This window comes from Lactuca saligna, chromosome 3 (assembly GCF_052625555.1).
Source record: "Lactuca saligna cultivar CGN05327 chromosome 3, ASM5262555v1, whole genome shotgun sequence".
NCBI classification, from domain to species: Eukaryota; Viridiplantae; Streptophyta; class Magnoliopsida; order Asterales; family Asteraceae; genus Lactuca; species Lactuca saligna.
The window spans coordinates 182,054,142-182,069,583 of record NC_136419.1 but is presented as its reverse complement, the minus strand read 5'-3'; positions in this window follow the sequence as shown (position 1 = coordinate 182,069,583).

Here is a 15,442-nt window from a genome sequence, read left to right as displayed (position 1 = left end):
ACCCACGAATTATACTCTTCAGGAATAAGTATGGGTGCCCGTGAACCTGATCCAAAGTTGTTGGCAATAGAGACTAAGTTCATGTTAGAGTAATTAGCAGAAGACATTTTTTATATATAATTTTTTTGTTTTTTTAAAGGATTTTGAACAAGTGATATTAAAATGAAAAATTTTTAAAAAAGCTTATGGAAGGTTTATTTAAACGCTAACCAAAAGTTTTCGACAAAAATTTCAAACTAAATCACACAAGCTCTGATACCAATTGTTGAAAATATAGGATCTAATCACCACGAATAAAGGCTCGGATACTAGTTACTGTGTGACAGATATATAAATTAAAGAGATAAGATGCGGATATATAAAGAATAAGAATTGTGGACAAATTATAAACTGGAAAACTTTAAATGACTGAAAGCTATAATAATATAAATAACTATATTTAAATGACGTAAAACTATAAATAATATAAATGACTGTATTTGAATGACGTTAAGCTATAAATAATATAAATGACTATATTTAAATGACGTAAAGCTATAATAAAATATATAACTATATAAATATATATATATATATATATATATATATCAATTAGGTTCGTTAATAAATTGACTGAACGAGTTTAGAAATGGACTTATGGAACGATTGGTCTATAGTTGGACTTATGGAGCGACTGGACGATAGTTGGACTGATGGAACAAACTAGTCTATAGTTGGGCTAATGGAATGACTAGTCGATAGCTGGACTGAATCTAAATAGACTTTGTTCCTATTTGTTCAAAGTTCAATCCAGTATTTGATAAGTAACAAAAAGTTCTTCCAAAGCTCGGTTATATGTAAAACAATTTGTTTACATAATAGTACAAAATACATGGGATTATGTATTTGTATTTAAGGTATTTCTGGGTAAAGACATGTACACGGGTCGTGTAAAGGAAAGGGTAAGTGACACGGGTCGTGTAGGAGTGTTTACTCTTGAAAAGTTAATGAAAACGGGTACACGGGTCGTGTAGGATAAGGCACAAGTGACACGGGTTGTATAGGAGGTTTTAGAAGGTTTCCTAGGTCAAAATCCTTAACACGAGACGTGTTCGCGCAGATCCATTGCATAAACATATCAAAAACCTTCAATTTTCGGAAAATCTCTCTGGATAGCCAAAGCTCTCTTGCGTCTCTTTGGGGTTTTCCTTGGTCAAAATGGTCCACAAAAATTCCTAGGTGTAGGTAAGGTTCTAAATAATTTGTGGTGAAAATCTCCCTAGTCGTATTTTTGATGTGTTATGCCTAGTTTTTTTGTTTTCGACTTGAAGATTCTGATCTCGAGAATAGAAATCTCTCTAGATACAAAATTATCTCTCGTGTCTCTTTGGGGTTTCCCGTGGTCAAAATCGTCCCCAAAAATTCCTAGATGTAGGTAAGGTTCTAAAGAATTTATGGTGAAAAATTTCCATAGTCGTATCTTGGCAGTGTTGTGCCCAATTCTTTTATTTTCTAACTTGCAGATTCTGATCTCGAAAACAACAAGGTGGTGATGGTTGAGGTGATTTAAAAGGGTTTTTGGAGTAGGTTTAAGGAGGGTATTTGGAGGGTGTTTGAAGAGTATTTTGAGGTTATTTGGAGGTTGGAAGGAGGTTGATATAATAGAGGTGTTTAGTGGTAAATGGTATGATGAACAAAGGTGGTGAAGATGAATAACCTTGAGTTTCAATGAAGAAGATGAAGATGGTTGATGGTGTTCTTCATTTAGCTTGTTGATGATCTTGGTGTTCTTCACTTTCTCCAGGGATGAAGCTCATTCTTGAAGAAGATGAAGATGGTGATGTTCTTAGGGAGTGTTTGGTTTGTAGGAGATATTACAAAAAAACAAAAATGAACACACACACCACACATTACATACACATGTGTGTGTGTGTATATATATATGAAACTAATATCTAAGGCACTTGAGTTGTAAGTTGGTTGCTATAGTTGCTAGTGAAGTCCGAGTTGTAGTAGGAGTAGGATACATGGGTTTCTCTTTTGCTTCTTCATTCCTTTGCTTTGTTGACTATTCCACACAAACATACATATGTGATATATATATATATATATATATATTGTGTGTGTGTGTATTATTGTATCTGCTCAGTCACACAGTTAAATTTTCTTGTCTATGCATTTTCCGTTATTCGCGTATTTTCGTATTTCTCGTTTTGATCTTGAATTTATGTAACCTGAAATAACTGATAATATTTGTTAGATAACATAAAAATAGTTCCTCTTATTTTAGTGATGGTCACATACATTGTCACACACAAAAACATTTTACAACGCATAGAATGAGGATTATGCATTGAGGTTTTCTGGTTTGGTGTTTCTGTGGAAGAAGATAGAATTCCCAGGAGACATTGCTTTTTCCCTCCAAGTGTTTGATAAAATGCCCAAACCAGTTTTTCCTTCTGTTGCAACTTCATATTTTGGGATAATGTAGTTTGTTTAGTTTGAGTTGTTCCTATGCACACCAACTGTGTGTTGGTATTCCATTTTACTTTCCTCCTTTAATTTCATGCTCCATAGCTTAAGCTTCACCTCAAGGTTGGCTTTCTTTTATGGCTTCTTCATATACAAATTTGAGTGGTATTTGGCCGTGTCCATTCATAAGCTTCCATTGTTTCCCAAATGGTGAAGTGGGAAGTAAGGGGAATATTCGTATGATTTCATACATCAAAAGGCATCATCTCCTTACTAAAGATTGTAAATGTGGTGTGTGTGAAGCACTTTCAAGTAACGATGGTTTATTTATGTCGGTGGAGGAAACATTAAAAGATTTTGGTCAATGGATGTGTGGGAAGTTTATGACTTTGCATGTTGTTACTCATCCTTGTCATAACCCGGATGGTCTTGTTCGTTTTATTACAGCGGCGGACGGGTTGACTCATTACATCATCAGTATTTTAAATACGTCTACTAAAGAGTCCGCAACAAACATTATTGGGGATTTGGTTTTGGGCGTTGGGCTCCTTGATCTGTTCTTAAACTGCCTAACACTACTATTAAAAGCATCCCCCACAGTTTCCGCCTCGCTTTCTCTCAGGCTTTGAAAATAGTTCTTTACAATATGATTGTCCAACCCGGTTCTACTGAGTCATGGATTTGTCTGTTATTCCTTCCCCATTTCTCATTGCAGGTGTTTAGGCAATAGGAAATCCTTACAACAAAGTTCTATATTGACTGTAGGTATGGGAATAGGAAATCCTTACAACAAATTTATATATTGAAGTCCCTGGCTACATGGGGGAAAGAGGATGGTATGCACATGTTAGTTTAAAAATATGTTACACAATCCTGAGGTGGGGTCCATAGGACAGGGTGGAGGAGAACTTCCAAATCCAAAGTTGCTTCAAGCTTCTAAGCACTATCACAACCTTCTTCTTCCTCTAAAGGTGTCAAAAACATACTCTTTAGCTCACAAGGCTCAAACTAGGGTTAGGGTTTCAAAGAAGGACATTAGAGAGATTAAGGATAAATAGGGCTTAAAACCTCGAATTTAGGGTTTGGTTTATGATCACGTAAACCCATCGTACCAAATGGTACGTCCAACATAGGCTTCTAAGGGCACGACTTCACTATACCGGTATGCCCATCGTACCTAAGGTACGCCCAACGTACCACCCTCCTTCCCAACTTCAAACTACCACAACTTCTTCGATTCAACTCTAATTTTGGTGTTCTTTGTATGAACTAAAAGGTGTTGAAGAGCCCCATAATATTATTTAGATATACTGGACTAAAAACTTCTAGAACTAAAATCTTCAATTCATGTAAGAACCCAGTCTAAGACTTTTCCCTTTCTACCCTTCGGCCCAATACACAATTTAAGGGTTAGATCTCTTAACCATCATTACATCCTTTCACAAGGACTAAACTTTACCTATTAAAGGTCCAAAGCCTTTACACAGTCAACTTTCGGTCCATGAACCTGAAATAAGAAATGACAAGATTAGGATTTTACATGAAGCCGCCGTCCTACTTGAAGGAGCACCAGCAAAAAGAACAAAAACAAGCTCAAATGGATACACAACTTCTTCCGATGCTTGTATCGGGTTAGATGTAAATGATGACATCGAGATTGGTCTAGAAGAAATTTTCTGACTGATTGGTAGGGACAAAGAAAAAAAGGGAAGGGGCAGGAGAAGGGGTGTTCTTCCAATGCATCAAATTTTAGCAGCGAAACAGAAGAAATGCAGAAAATGACGAAGACATTTGATCGATACAATTTAAATTACATCGAACGTTTGGGATTTGACAAAGAAAATGTAACGACCCGTTCCCGGTACGTTAATTCATTAGTAATTGTTGTATGTTTTCAAGAGGGACTCGGCGAGTTCTAGCTTGACTCGCCGAGTAGGGTCGTGACTTCGAGCACGCGTGAGCCGGGGACTCGGCGAGTCCATATCCCTGACTCGGTGAGTCCATCCGTCTGGGTGAAACCCTAAATCCCCGGGTTGCCCACTATTTAAACCACCTTATAGCCCTCATTCTCGCCTCCCTCACCCTGAGAACACTGTGAGAAAGAACCCTAATCCTCCCTTGTGTGAGCTAAGTGTTTTGTGCCATTTTGTGAAGGTTTGAAGAAGGAGAAGAAGAAAGAAGCAAGGAGAAGAGCTGTAGTGCAAAGATCCAAGGGCAAATCTGAGTTAATTGAGGTATTTTCGGAGTTTCCTTCTTTTTATATGCTTTAAACTTCCTTTAGAGCTCTCCTAAGAGCTAGTTGATGCTTGTTCCAAGCCTTATGCTTGCATGAAGGTCTTAATAAGTCGAAATATCTTTGGATCTGAATGATGGGGTGTTGTAGAGCCCAGATCTACTGTCTTTTTGGAGTTACTTTGCATATTAACCATAGATCTACCCATTTTGTGCATCTTTTAGCCTTATTTCCCTTATTCATGAGGTTGTGCACGTAAAGTTGGAAACTTTACGTGGTAAATCAGCTTATTGGACCCAGATCTATCAATTGTATGTGCTGGATTCAAACAAAATCGAGTAAAAATCAGTTGCATGGCGGCAACTCGGCGAGTCGGGAAGAACGACTTGGCGAGTTAGGTCGCGAGTTCCTGATTCCTTCATTTTTACCAGTGTCGAGTGAACCCAGTGAGCTAGAGAGTGGACTCAGCGAGTTGATGGTAAACTCAGTGATGGAGGGACTCGGCGAGTTGTTCATCAACTCGGCGAGTCAAAGGCAATCTCCTTAAGATCAAGAACAACTCGTCGAGTTTGTTCATCCGGCTCGGTGAGTCGGATGAAGATTGTCTGAGTTCTTGAATCAAGAGGGTACTCGTCGAGTCGATGCCAGACTCGACGAGTAGCAGCGAGTAAGAGTGAAACGTGAGAGTAGGAATCGGCGAGTTGGGTGGCCCAACTCGGCGAGTCAGTCCAAATGAGAGTAACTTTGACCAAGGGTGAAAGAGTCATTTTTACCCCAAGTGCAGTGTTTAGTATTTGATTGAGTGTGTTTATGGAATTGTAGCCGAGGAGATTCAGGAGTAGCAGCCGTTAGCTTCCCGAGCCACACACTCAGCAGCCAGCTTACGAGGTGAGTTTCCTTCCAGTAGGAACGGGTCTAAGGCCACAATGCCGGCCCGTTTAGTTAGCAGTAGCTTCCGGATTTAGGTCCGATGCAGTAGCTAGTACGTTTGATGCCTTCGTGGCTCGAACAGGATTTGTGTGCTATGTTTTATGCATTAAGTATTATGTGTTCCGGGATACGGCCCGATGTAGTATGCCGTATATGTGTTTATGTTAGTTGATGTGTTATGCTACGCCACATTCAGTCAGTCGGTTCCAGACTTCGGTCCGATGCAGTTAGTTCCGGACATTGGTCCGATGCAGTTAGTTCCGGACTTCGGTCCGATGCAGTTAGTTCCGGACTTCGGTCCGATGCAGGGGACAAGGTCCCAGTCAGTTCCGGACTTCGGTCCGATGCAGGGGACAAGGTCCCAGTCAGTTCCGGACTTCGGTCCGATGCAGTTTCCGGGTTTCGGCCCGATGCAGTGGGCGGGGCCCAATATGTGTTTATATGTTATTGTATGGTATGTGGTATTTTGGGGGAGCTCACTAAGCTTCGTGCTTATAGTTCCAGTTTTGGTTTCAGGTACTTCCGCAAGCAAAAAGGAAGAGCTCGGGGTGACGGGATCGCACACACCACAGCTTTAGCTTTTAGCCTGGGATTGATTTAGTTTGTTTTGATTTGCCGTAGTATGATACAGTTTCCGCACAGTGTTTTCTATTATGTTGGAATACATCACGTATGGTTTTATTATATGATGCTCTGAGTATGGTTTTGATTATATCGAAAAACGAAATTTTTAGGTCGTATTTTTGGGGTTGTTTCAAGTTGGTATCAGAGCCCTGGTTTGAGGGATTCGGGTACACTTCCGGGTGTATCTGAACTCAAACTAAGGGAAATAAAAGATTTTAGTAAAATAAAAATGTTTTACAAAAAGAATTTTGAAAGCACTTAGAAAGAAAGAATTGTTTTTAACAAGATAGAGGTGTGTGCATGCGGTCAGCCGAGCTCAAGTAAGTACTCCCAAATTACCCATACAAGTTAATTGTTCAGTTTCAGTTTCAGTAGAACAGCATGCTAGTATAGGGCTAAGGATCTAGGAGAATGCCTTATGTGCCTGCTTATGTGTTACAGCTTTATGGGTATTGCATGCTAGAATTGAGTAGACAACAGTAGGATAGCCTGTTTAGGTTATGCCTGATAGTATGAGCTTAGCATCCTATGCTAGTGCCGTTTCTTGTTACGAGGATAGTTTTGCTTGAGTCTGGTTCCCTTGTCCGAATGCTGCTTGCTTCGTGCTTTGTGGGGTTCTGAGTGATGGGAGTTAGCCATTAGGTGAACACGTCACACCACATGTAATCAGGTTTGAATAATCCCAGAGTGCTGGAACTGGCCCTATTGTGCAGCTCTTGTTTGAGTCCAACCGTTGTAGGGACGGATCTTTTACTTGAAGGATTATCTGATCCTCATCACATGTGATGGTGTTTAGGTGGTGGATAGCTGGCATTATGAGGAGACCTACAGCAGCTGAGGACCAGTCGTGTTGAGCTTGAAGTTTCCCTAGGGCAAGCCTAGGATGAGAGTAGCAGAGAATGGCAGTAGTAGAAGTGACTTGGTGGAGTCAAGGCAGTTCTTGAGGAAAGTACGGATAGATGTGGAAGGTAGTATGGGCCCGTACTACTGAAAGCAGAGGATCCGTACTCGAATCAAGGAAGGCCAAGACAAGACCAGGAAGCTAGTAGTAGTATCATGATCCCTTGATATATTTCAGTGTTCTGATGTTGTTATGATATGTTTCAGAATGGTAGTTTTGCGTCCGAGACCACTAGTCGGCAGCTCAGACGCCGGAGGGGGATCCGAATCGGGATCAGGCCCGGAGGTCGGGCAGATGGATGAGCAGACCAGAGAGTTCCTTTCTTCTGAGGTTACCCGCATCATACTGGAGCAGCCTCCTGTGATCTTCGGTTCGATCAAGGAGGGTATTTTAGAGCTGATGGATGAGAGATTGAGTACTTTCCGTGCTGAGATGGCGGCCGTGATGGGGTCGCGCACACTTACGTTCAGGGAATTCAGGGCATGCGGAGCTCCAGACTATCATGGGGCGCGGGACCCCATAGCGAGTACCAGATGGTTGGCGGATGTGGCCAACGCTTTCCACACTAGCAGGTGTCCCGAGGGGGACAAGGTCAGATTGGCGTCCTGTCTTCTGAAGGACAGGGCACGTGACTGGTGGGAGGAGGTCGGACATGCCATCGGGGATGATGCGGCATTGGATGCCATGACCTGGGCTGATTTCTCTACTAGGTTCAAGGCGGAGTTTGCACCGGTCATTGAGGTGCAGCAGTTAGCTAGGGAGTTCCAGGACCTTACCCAGACTACCAAGACAGTGGCGGAGATCACCGCCAAGTTCAGGGAGAGGGCTCTTCTTGTTCCACAGTATGCAGCCGATGAGGAGATGAAGAAGGCCCGTTATCATGAGATGCTGCGGAGTGACATTCGCATGTTTGTGAGCCGGTCCAGTTGTAAAACGCTGGATGATATGATTGCTAGAGCCAGGGAGAGGGAGATTGATCTCGAGATGGAGAAGAAGAGGAAACCGGAGGCGGTTTCGGGTTCAGGCAGTATGGGAAAAAAGCCCAAGGTTTCAGATCACAGGTCTAGGGGTCAGCAGAGCCACGGTCGGCGTGGCAAGTGTGGGAGATTGCACGAGGGGGCGTGCAAGGCAGGGAGTTCCGGCTGCTACAAGTGCGGTCGGACTGGGCATTTGAGTAGGGATTGTACAACCCCTGCTACTACGGTTACAGCACCAGATCTGATTTGCTTTCAGTGCAATCAGAGGGGACATAAAAAGTCCCAGTGTCCCAGTTTAGCTGCAGCAGGGAAGGTGTTTGCACCTGCCCCTGCCACCTTGAGGATTACGGATGGCCGGTAGGGCCGAGCTGATGCGCCAGTGGCGAAGAGAAGGGCATTTCAGATGACAGTAGAGGAGGCGCGAGCGACTCCTGATGTGGTGACGGGTATGAATCTTTCCTTCATCTTTTAATTGTTATTATATCGGTTGAGTGTTACTTATGTGGGTATGTTTTATTTAGGGTCGTTCTCTGTGAACGGCATTTCTGCTTTGGTATTGTTCGATTCGGGGGCTACCCGATCATTTGTATCACTTGCGCTTAGCAAGAGATTTAGCAGAGCTCCCGGGGAGATGGATTGTCCACTAGAGGTTGAGATAGCAGATGATAGGACCGTGAGGGTCGGCAGAGTACATAGAGGGTGTTCCCTTCAGATATTTGGTGAGCAGTTTTCAGTGGACCTGGTTCCTATTCCCCTGCGTGGGAATAAAGTTATTGTGGGCATGGATTGGCTGAGCCCCAATGGGGCGGTGATTGATTGTGAGCTTCAGCTAGTGAGGGTTCGCACTCCCAGTGGGGGAGAGATAGTGATTCAGGGCGAGAGGCCCCAGCGAGGACCAATCTTTTGTTCCGCCGCAAGGGCGAGGCGCTATGTTCAGTAGGGTTGCGCCGGTTTTGTAGCTTGCATCTTGGATGCCCGGAAGAAGGGCAAGATGACGATTGACGATGTTCCTATTGTTCGTGATTACCCGGATGTGTTTCCCGAGGATATGCCGGGGATACCTCCTGAGAGGCAGGTTGAGTTCAAGATCGACCTAGCTCCTGGTGCGGCTCCGATAGCCAAAGCGCCGTATCGACTTGCTCCCCCTGAGATGCAGGAGTTGTCTACACAGCTTCAGGATCTGTTAGACAAGGGTTTCATTCGGCCGAGCAGTTCGCCTTGGGGAGCGCCGATCTTATTTGTGAGGAAGAAGGATGGGTCGCATCGTATGTGCATTGATTATCGGGAGTTGAACAAAGTAACGGTGAAGAACCGTTACCCACTTCCGAGGATAGATGACTTGTTTGATCAGCTTCAGGGAGCATCTTGGTTCTCCAAGATCGATCTACGCTCCGGTTATCATCAGATGAGGGTTAGAGATGAGGATGTACAGAAGACTGCTTTCAGGACCCGGTATGGTCATTATGAGTTCGTGGTGATGCCATTTGGGCTCACCAATGCCCCAGCCGCGTTCATGGATCTCATGAACCGCGTGTGCAGACCGATGCTGGATCGGTCGGTGATAGTATTCATAGATGACATCTTGGTATATTCCAAGACACAGGGGCAGCACGAGAAGCACCTGCGGGAGGTGTTGGAGACTTTGAGGAGGGAGAGACTTTTCGCAAAGTTCTCCAAGTGTGAGTTCTGGTTGCGCGAGGTGCAGTTTCTTGGTCATCTCGTCAACCAGAAGGGTATTTTGGTAGATCCGGCCAAGATTGAGGCCGTGATGCAGTGGGAGGTCCCGAGGTCTCCATCTGAGATTCGGAGCTTCCTGGGGTTGGCAAGGTATTATTGGAGATTTATTCAGGACTTCTCCAAGATAGCAGTGCCGCTCACTCGACTAACCAAGAAGTCGGTGGTTTTTCGTTGGGGGCCTGAGCAGCAGGCGGCGTTCGAGACTCTCAGGCAGAGATTGTGTGAGGCTCCGATCCTTACCTTGCCAGAGGGAGTAGAGGATTTCGTAGTCTATTATGATGCTTCAATCATAGGTATGGGAGCAGTATTGATGCAGCGAGGCCATGTGGTAGCTTATGCCTCGAGGCAGTTGAAGCCTCACGAGGCTAATTATCCTACCCACGATTTGGAGCTGGGGGAAGTTGTGTTTGCCCTCAAGATTTGGAGACATTACCTTTATGGGGTCCGCTGTACTATATACACGGATCACAAGAGTTTGCGATATCTTATGGATCAGCCGAGTTTGAACATGAGGCAGAGGAGATGGTTAGACGTGCTGAAGGACTATGACTGTGAGATCCTTTATCATCCAGGGAAGGCCAATGTGGTGGCCGACACCCTGAGCCGCAAAGTGTCAACGGCCCCTATCAGAGGTCTGTGTATGAGGATGATAGTGATCACTCCGTTGTTGGAGCGGATCAAGGAGGCTCAGATGGAGGGCCTCAAGGAGGAGAGGCAGAAGTGTGAGAGGATAGTGGGCCGAGTAGCTTCATTTGACTACAACAGTCGGGGTTTGTTGACGCTTCATGGTAGGATATGGGTACCGTACTGGGGTGGGGTACGACAAGTATTGATGGACGAGGCTCATAAGTCTCGATTTTCTATCCACCCAGGAGCAACGAAGATGTATTGAGATCTTCGACCTGATTATTGGTGGCCCTGCATGAAGCGAGACGTCGCCTGGTATGTTGAGAGATGTTTGACCTGTCGGAAGGTCAAAGCGGAGCATCAGAGACCTCACGTCAAGATGCAGCCGTTAGGCATTCCCGTGTGGAAATGGGAGGATATCACTATGGATTTTGTCACCAAACTCCCCAGGACCGCACGTAGAGTGGACTCGATATGGGTAGTAGTGGATCGGTTGACGAAGAGTGCCCATTTTATTCCGATTCAGGAGAGTATATCGGCGGAAAAGTTAGTCGATATCTATGTGCGGGAGATTGTGGCACGTCATGGGGTGCCGGTATCGGTGGTGTCGGACCGAGATGTTCGATTCACGTCTAGATTCTGGAAGCGGTTCCACGACGAGATGGGTACTCGTCTCCATTTCAGCACCGCTTTTCATCCTCAGACAGACGGGCAGAGCGAGAGGACGATTCAGACTCTCGAGGACATGCTTAGGGCATGTGTTCTAGATTTTGGGGGCAGTTGGGATACGTATCTTCCGTTAGCGGAATTCTCGTATAACAACAGTTATCATGCGAGCATTGATCGACCTCCTTTTGAGATGTTATATGGCAGGAAGTGCAGGACCCCGATTTGTTGGGGCGAGGTCGGTCAGCGAGTCATAGGGAGCACCGAAGTGGTGCTCAAGACGACGGAGTTGATCCAGCAGGTCCGTAGTAGGCTGCAGACTGCGCAAAGTCGACAGAAGAGCTACGCCGACAGGAGGCGTTCGGACTTGGAGTTCCAAGTGGGAGATATGGTTCTTCTGAAAGTCTCACCTTGGAAAGGTGTCATCAGGTTCCGGAAGAGGGGCAAGTTGGGCCCCAGATTTATTGGTCCTTTCAGGGTTTTGGCCCGGGTGGGTCGGGTTGCTTATCAGTTAGATCTTCCTGAGGAGCTTAGTCAGATACACAACACATTCCACGTGTCGCAGTTAAGGAAGTGTTTGGTGGATGAGACGGCAGTCGTTCCCTTAGAGGATATCCAGGTTGATAGCGGCCTGAATTATATTGAGAGACCGGTCGCGATTCTGGAACGGAAGATCAAGACGTTGAGGAACAAGGTAATTCAGCTAGTAAAGGTGCAGTGGCAGCACCGGAAGGGGTCTGAATGGACGTGGGAGGCTGAGGAGGAGATGAGAGCGCACTACCCAGAAATTCTTGCAAATCCAGTCGTAGCAGACTTCGAGGACGAAGTCTGAGACAAGTGGGGGAGAATTGTAACGACCCGTTCCCGGTACGTTAATTCATTAGTAATTGTTGTAAGTTTTCAAGAGGGACTCGGCGAGTTCTAGCCTGACTCGCCGAGTAGGGTCGCGACTTCGAGCACGCGTGAGCCGGGGACTCGGCGAGTCCATATCCCTGACTCGGCGAGTGCATCCGTCCGGGTGAAACCCTAAATCCCCGGGTTACCCACTATTTAAACCACCTTATAGCCCCCATTCTCGCCTCCCTCACCCTGAGAACACTGTGAGAAAGAACCCTAATCCTCCCTTGTGTGAGCTAAGTGTTTTGTGCCATTTTGTGAAGGTTTGAAGAAGGAGAAGAAGAAAGAAGCAAGGAGAAGAGCTGTAGTGCAAAGATCCAAGGGCAAATCTGAGTTAATTGAGGTATTTTCGGAGTTTCCTTCTTGTTATATGCTTTAAACTTCCATTAGAGCTCTCCTAAGAGCTATTTGATGCTTGTTCCAAGCCTTATGCTTGCATGAAGGTCTTAATAAGTCGAAATATCTTTGGATCTGAATGATGGGGTGTTGTAGAGCCCAGATCTACTGTCTTTTTGGAGTTACTTTGCATATTAACCATAGATCTACCCATTTTGTGCATCTTTTAGCCTTATTTCCCTTATTCATGAGGTTGTGCACGTAAAGTTGGAAACTTTACGTGGTAAATCAGCTTATTGGACCCAGATCTATCAATTGTATGTGCTGGATTCAAACAAAATCGAGTAAAAATCAGTTGCATGGCGGCAACTCGGCGAGTCGGGAAGAACGACTTGGCGAGTTGGGTCGCGAGTTCCTGATTCCTTCATTTTTACCAGTGTCGAGTGAACCCAGTGAGCTAGAGAGTGGACTCAGCGAGTTGAGGGTAAACTCAGTGATGGAGGGACTCGGCGAGTTGTTCATCAACTCGGCGAGTCAAAGGCAATCTCCTTAAGATCAAGAACAACTCGTCGAGTTTGTTCATCCGGCTCGGCGAGTCGGATGAAGATTGTCTGAGTTCTTGAATCAAGAGGGTACTCGTCGAGTCGATGCCAGACTCGACGGGTAGCAGCGAGTAAGAGTGAAACGTGAGAGTAGGACTCGGCGAGTTGGGTGGCCCAACTCGGCGAGTCAGTCCAAATGAGAGTAACTTTGACCAAGGGTAAAAGAGTCATTTTTACCCCAAGTGCAGTGTTTAGTATTTGATTGAGTGTGTTTATGGAATTGTAGCCGAGGAGATTCAGGAGCAGCAGCCGTTAGCTTCCCGAGCCACACACTCAGCAGCCAGCTTACGAGGTGAGTTTCCTTCCAGTAGGAACGGGTCTAAGGCCACAATGCCGGCCCGTTCAGTTAGCAGTAGCTTCCGGATTTAGGTCCGATGCAGTAGCTAGTACGTTTGATGCCTTCGTGGCTCGAACAGGATTTGTGTGCTATGTTTTATGCGTTAAGTATTATGTGTTCCGGGCTACGGCCCGATGTAGTATGCCGTATATGTGTTTATGCTAGTTGATGTGTTATGCTATGCCACATTCAGTCAGTCGGTTCCGGACTTCGGTCCGATGCATTTAGTTCCGGACATTGGTCCGATGCAGTTAGTTCCGGACTTCGGTCCGATGCAGGGGACAAGGTCCCAGTCAGTTCCGGACTTCGGTCCGATGCAGTTTCCGGGTTTCGGCCCGATGCAGTGGGCGGGGCCCAATATGTGTTTATATGTTATTGTATGGTATGTGGTATTTTGGGGGAGCTCACTAAGCTTCGTGCTTACAGTTCCAGTTTTGGTTTCAGGTACTTCCGCAAGCAAAAGGGAAGAGCTCGGGGTGACGTCATCGCACACACCACAGCTTTAGCTGTTAGCCTGGGATTGATTCAGTTTGTTTTGATTTGCCGTAGTATGATACAGTTTCTGCACAGTGTTTTCTATTATGTTGGAATACATCACGTATGGTTTTATTATATGATGCTCTGAGTATGGTTTTGATTATATCGAAAAACGAAATTTTTGGGTTGTATTTTTGGGGTTGTTTCAGAAAACTTTTCCAAAAAAGAAAAATTGTGTGAGGAAAGAAAAGAAATGGAAGATATACAATTCTTGATGTAAAATACCAACAATCTTTTAGGATCGGCTCTCGAACTAATTTTGAGGATGACAGAGAAGATCATGAAATAAATATTTTCCCTAGAATGTTTTTCTAAATCTTTGTTGTTTTTTAATATTATAATTTTTAGGTTTTATTATGTAATTTTATTTTCAAGTAATGAAATATTTATATTTTTATTATTTTTAGTGTTTATTTATCATTTTTAATTAATTATATTTATTTTCTAGTTAAAGTCTTTAAAATTAAATTAATTTTATGCTTTAAAAAATAAAAGTGAAAGGAAATGAAAAGATAAAAATTTCCTAATTTTTGGAGATTAAAAGTGTAACACCCTGTTTCGGATCGTTTTGTGATTCTAGATCGTGGGTTGTGATTCGATTATGTGTAGGCTTTAGGGCTTTAAAGAAGTAAGGTTTGGGCCTTATTGGATGATGATATTTGTAACGTCACAAAATTTAAGACCAAAATTTTTTGATTTTTATAATAATAAAACCATTATCCATAACCATATCTTAAAACCATAGTGAAAACATAGTATATCAAATCACGTCCAAAATCAATCAGAATCATATAACATGCAGAACATCGTGGTGTGTGCACTACAATCATCTCAGCCTCTTCCCCTTTGAACAATAAGTACATGAAACATAAACTGAAAACCGTAAGCATACAGATTAGTGAGTTCCCCAAAATATCACATACTATACATATTAACATATAATGGGCCCCGCCCATCATTAGGCCACACACGGCATCGGGCCCCGCCCGACATCGAGCCTCGCTCGGAACAGATCTGTCAATCATCGGTCCCCGCCTGGTATACATATAAACATATAAACATATTCAAGAATCACAAAGATAAATAGCATACAAGTAATCATCAGGCCCCACCCGGTATACATATAAACACATACAAGTAAATAACATACAATATACCCATTAGGCTCCGCCTGGCATCGGGCCCAGCTCGGTATACATATCAGATAACGTACACGCAGAGTCACGCAGACAACTAACATCCTAACCAAAATAAACCATGGGCCAGAATTTGTGCCTTCATCCCGCCAAAGATAATGAAGAAACACACATAAATCTCTTGAATCTCTCTGATAAAATATTAGACTGCTGATCCGGTAAAATCCCTACGCTAAGATCATCAAATAGTTGGGTTTTATTATACTACAACATCCTATGGTGCACATACAACCATAAATGCTTTGGATCTATGTTTTCTCTAATTATACATGCAATATTGTTTCCAAAGCATTAAGCCTACAACTAGCATACAATCGACATAAAAAACATAAAATACTAGTTAGAAGTTTACCTCTTTATGTAGCTTGTAGAACTTGTTGTATTTGGTCTT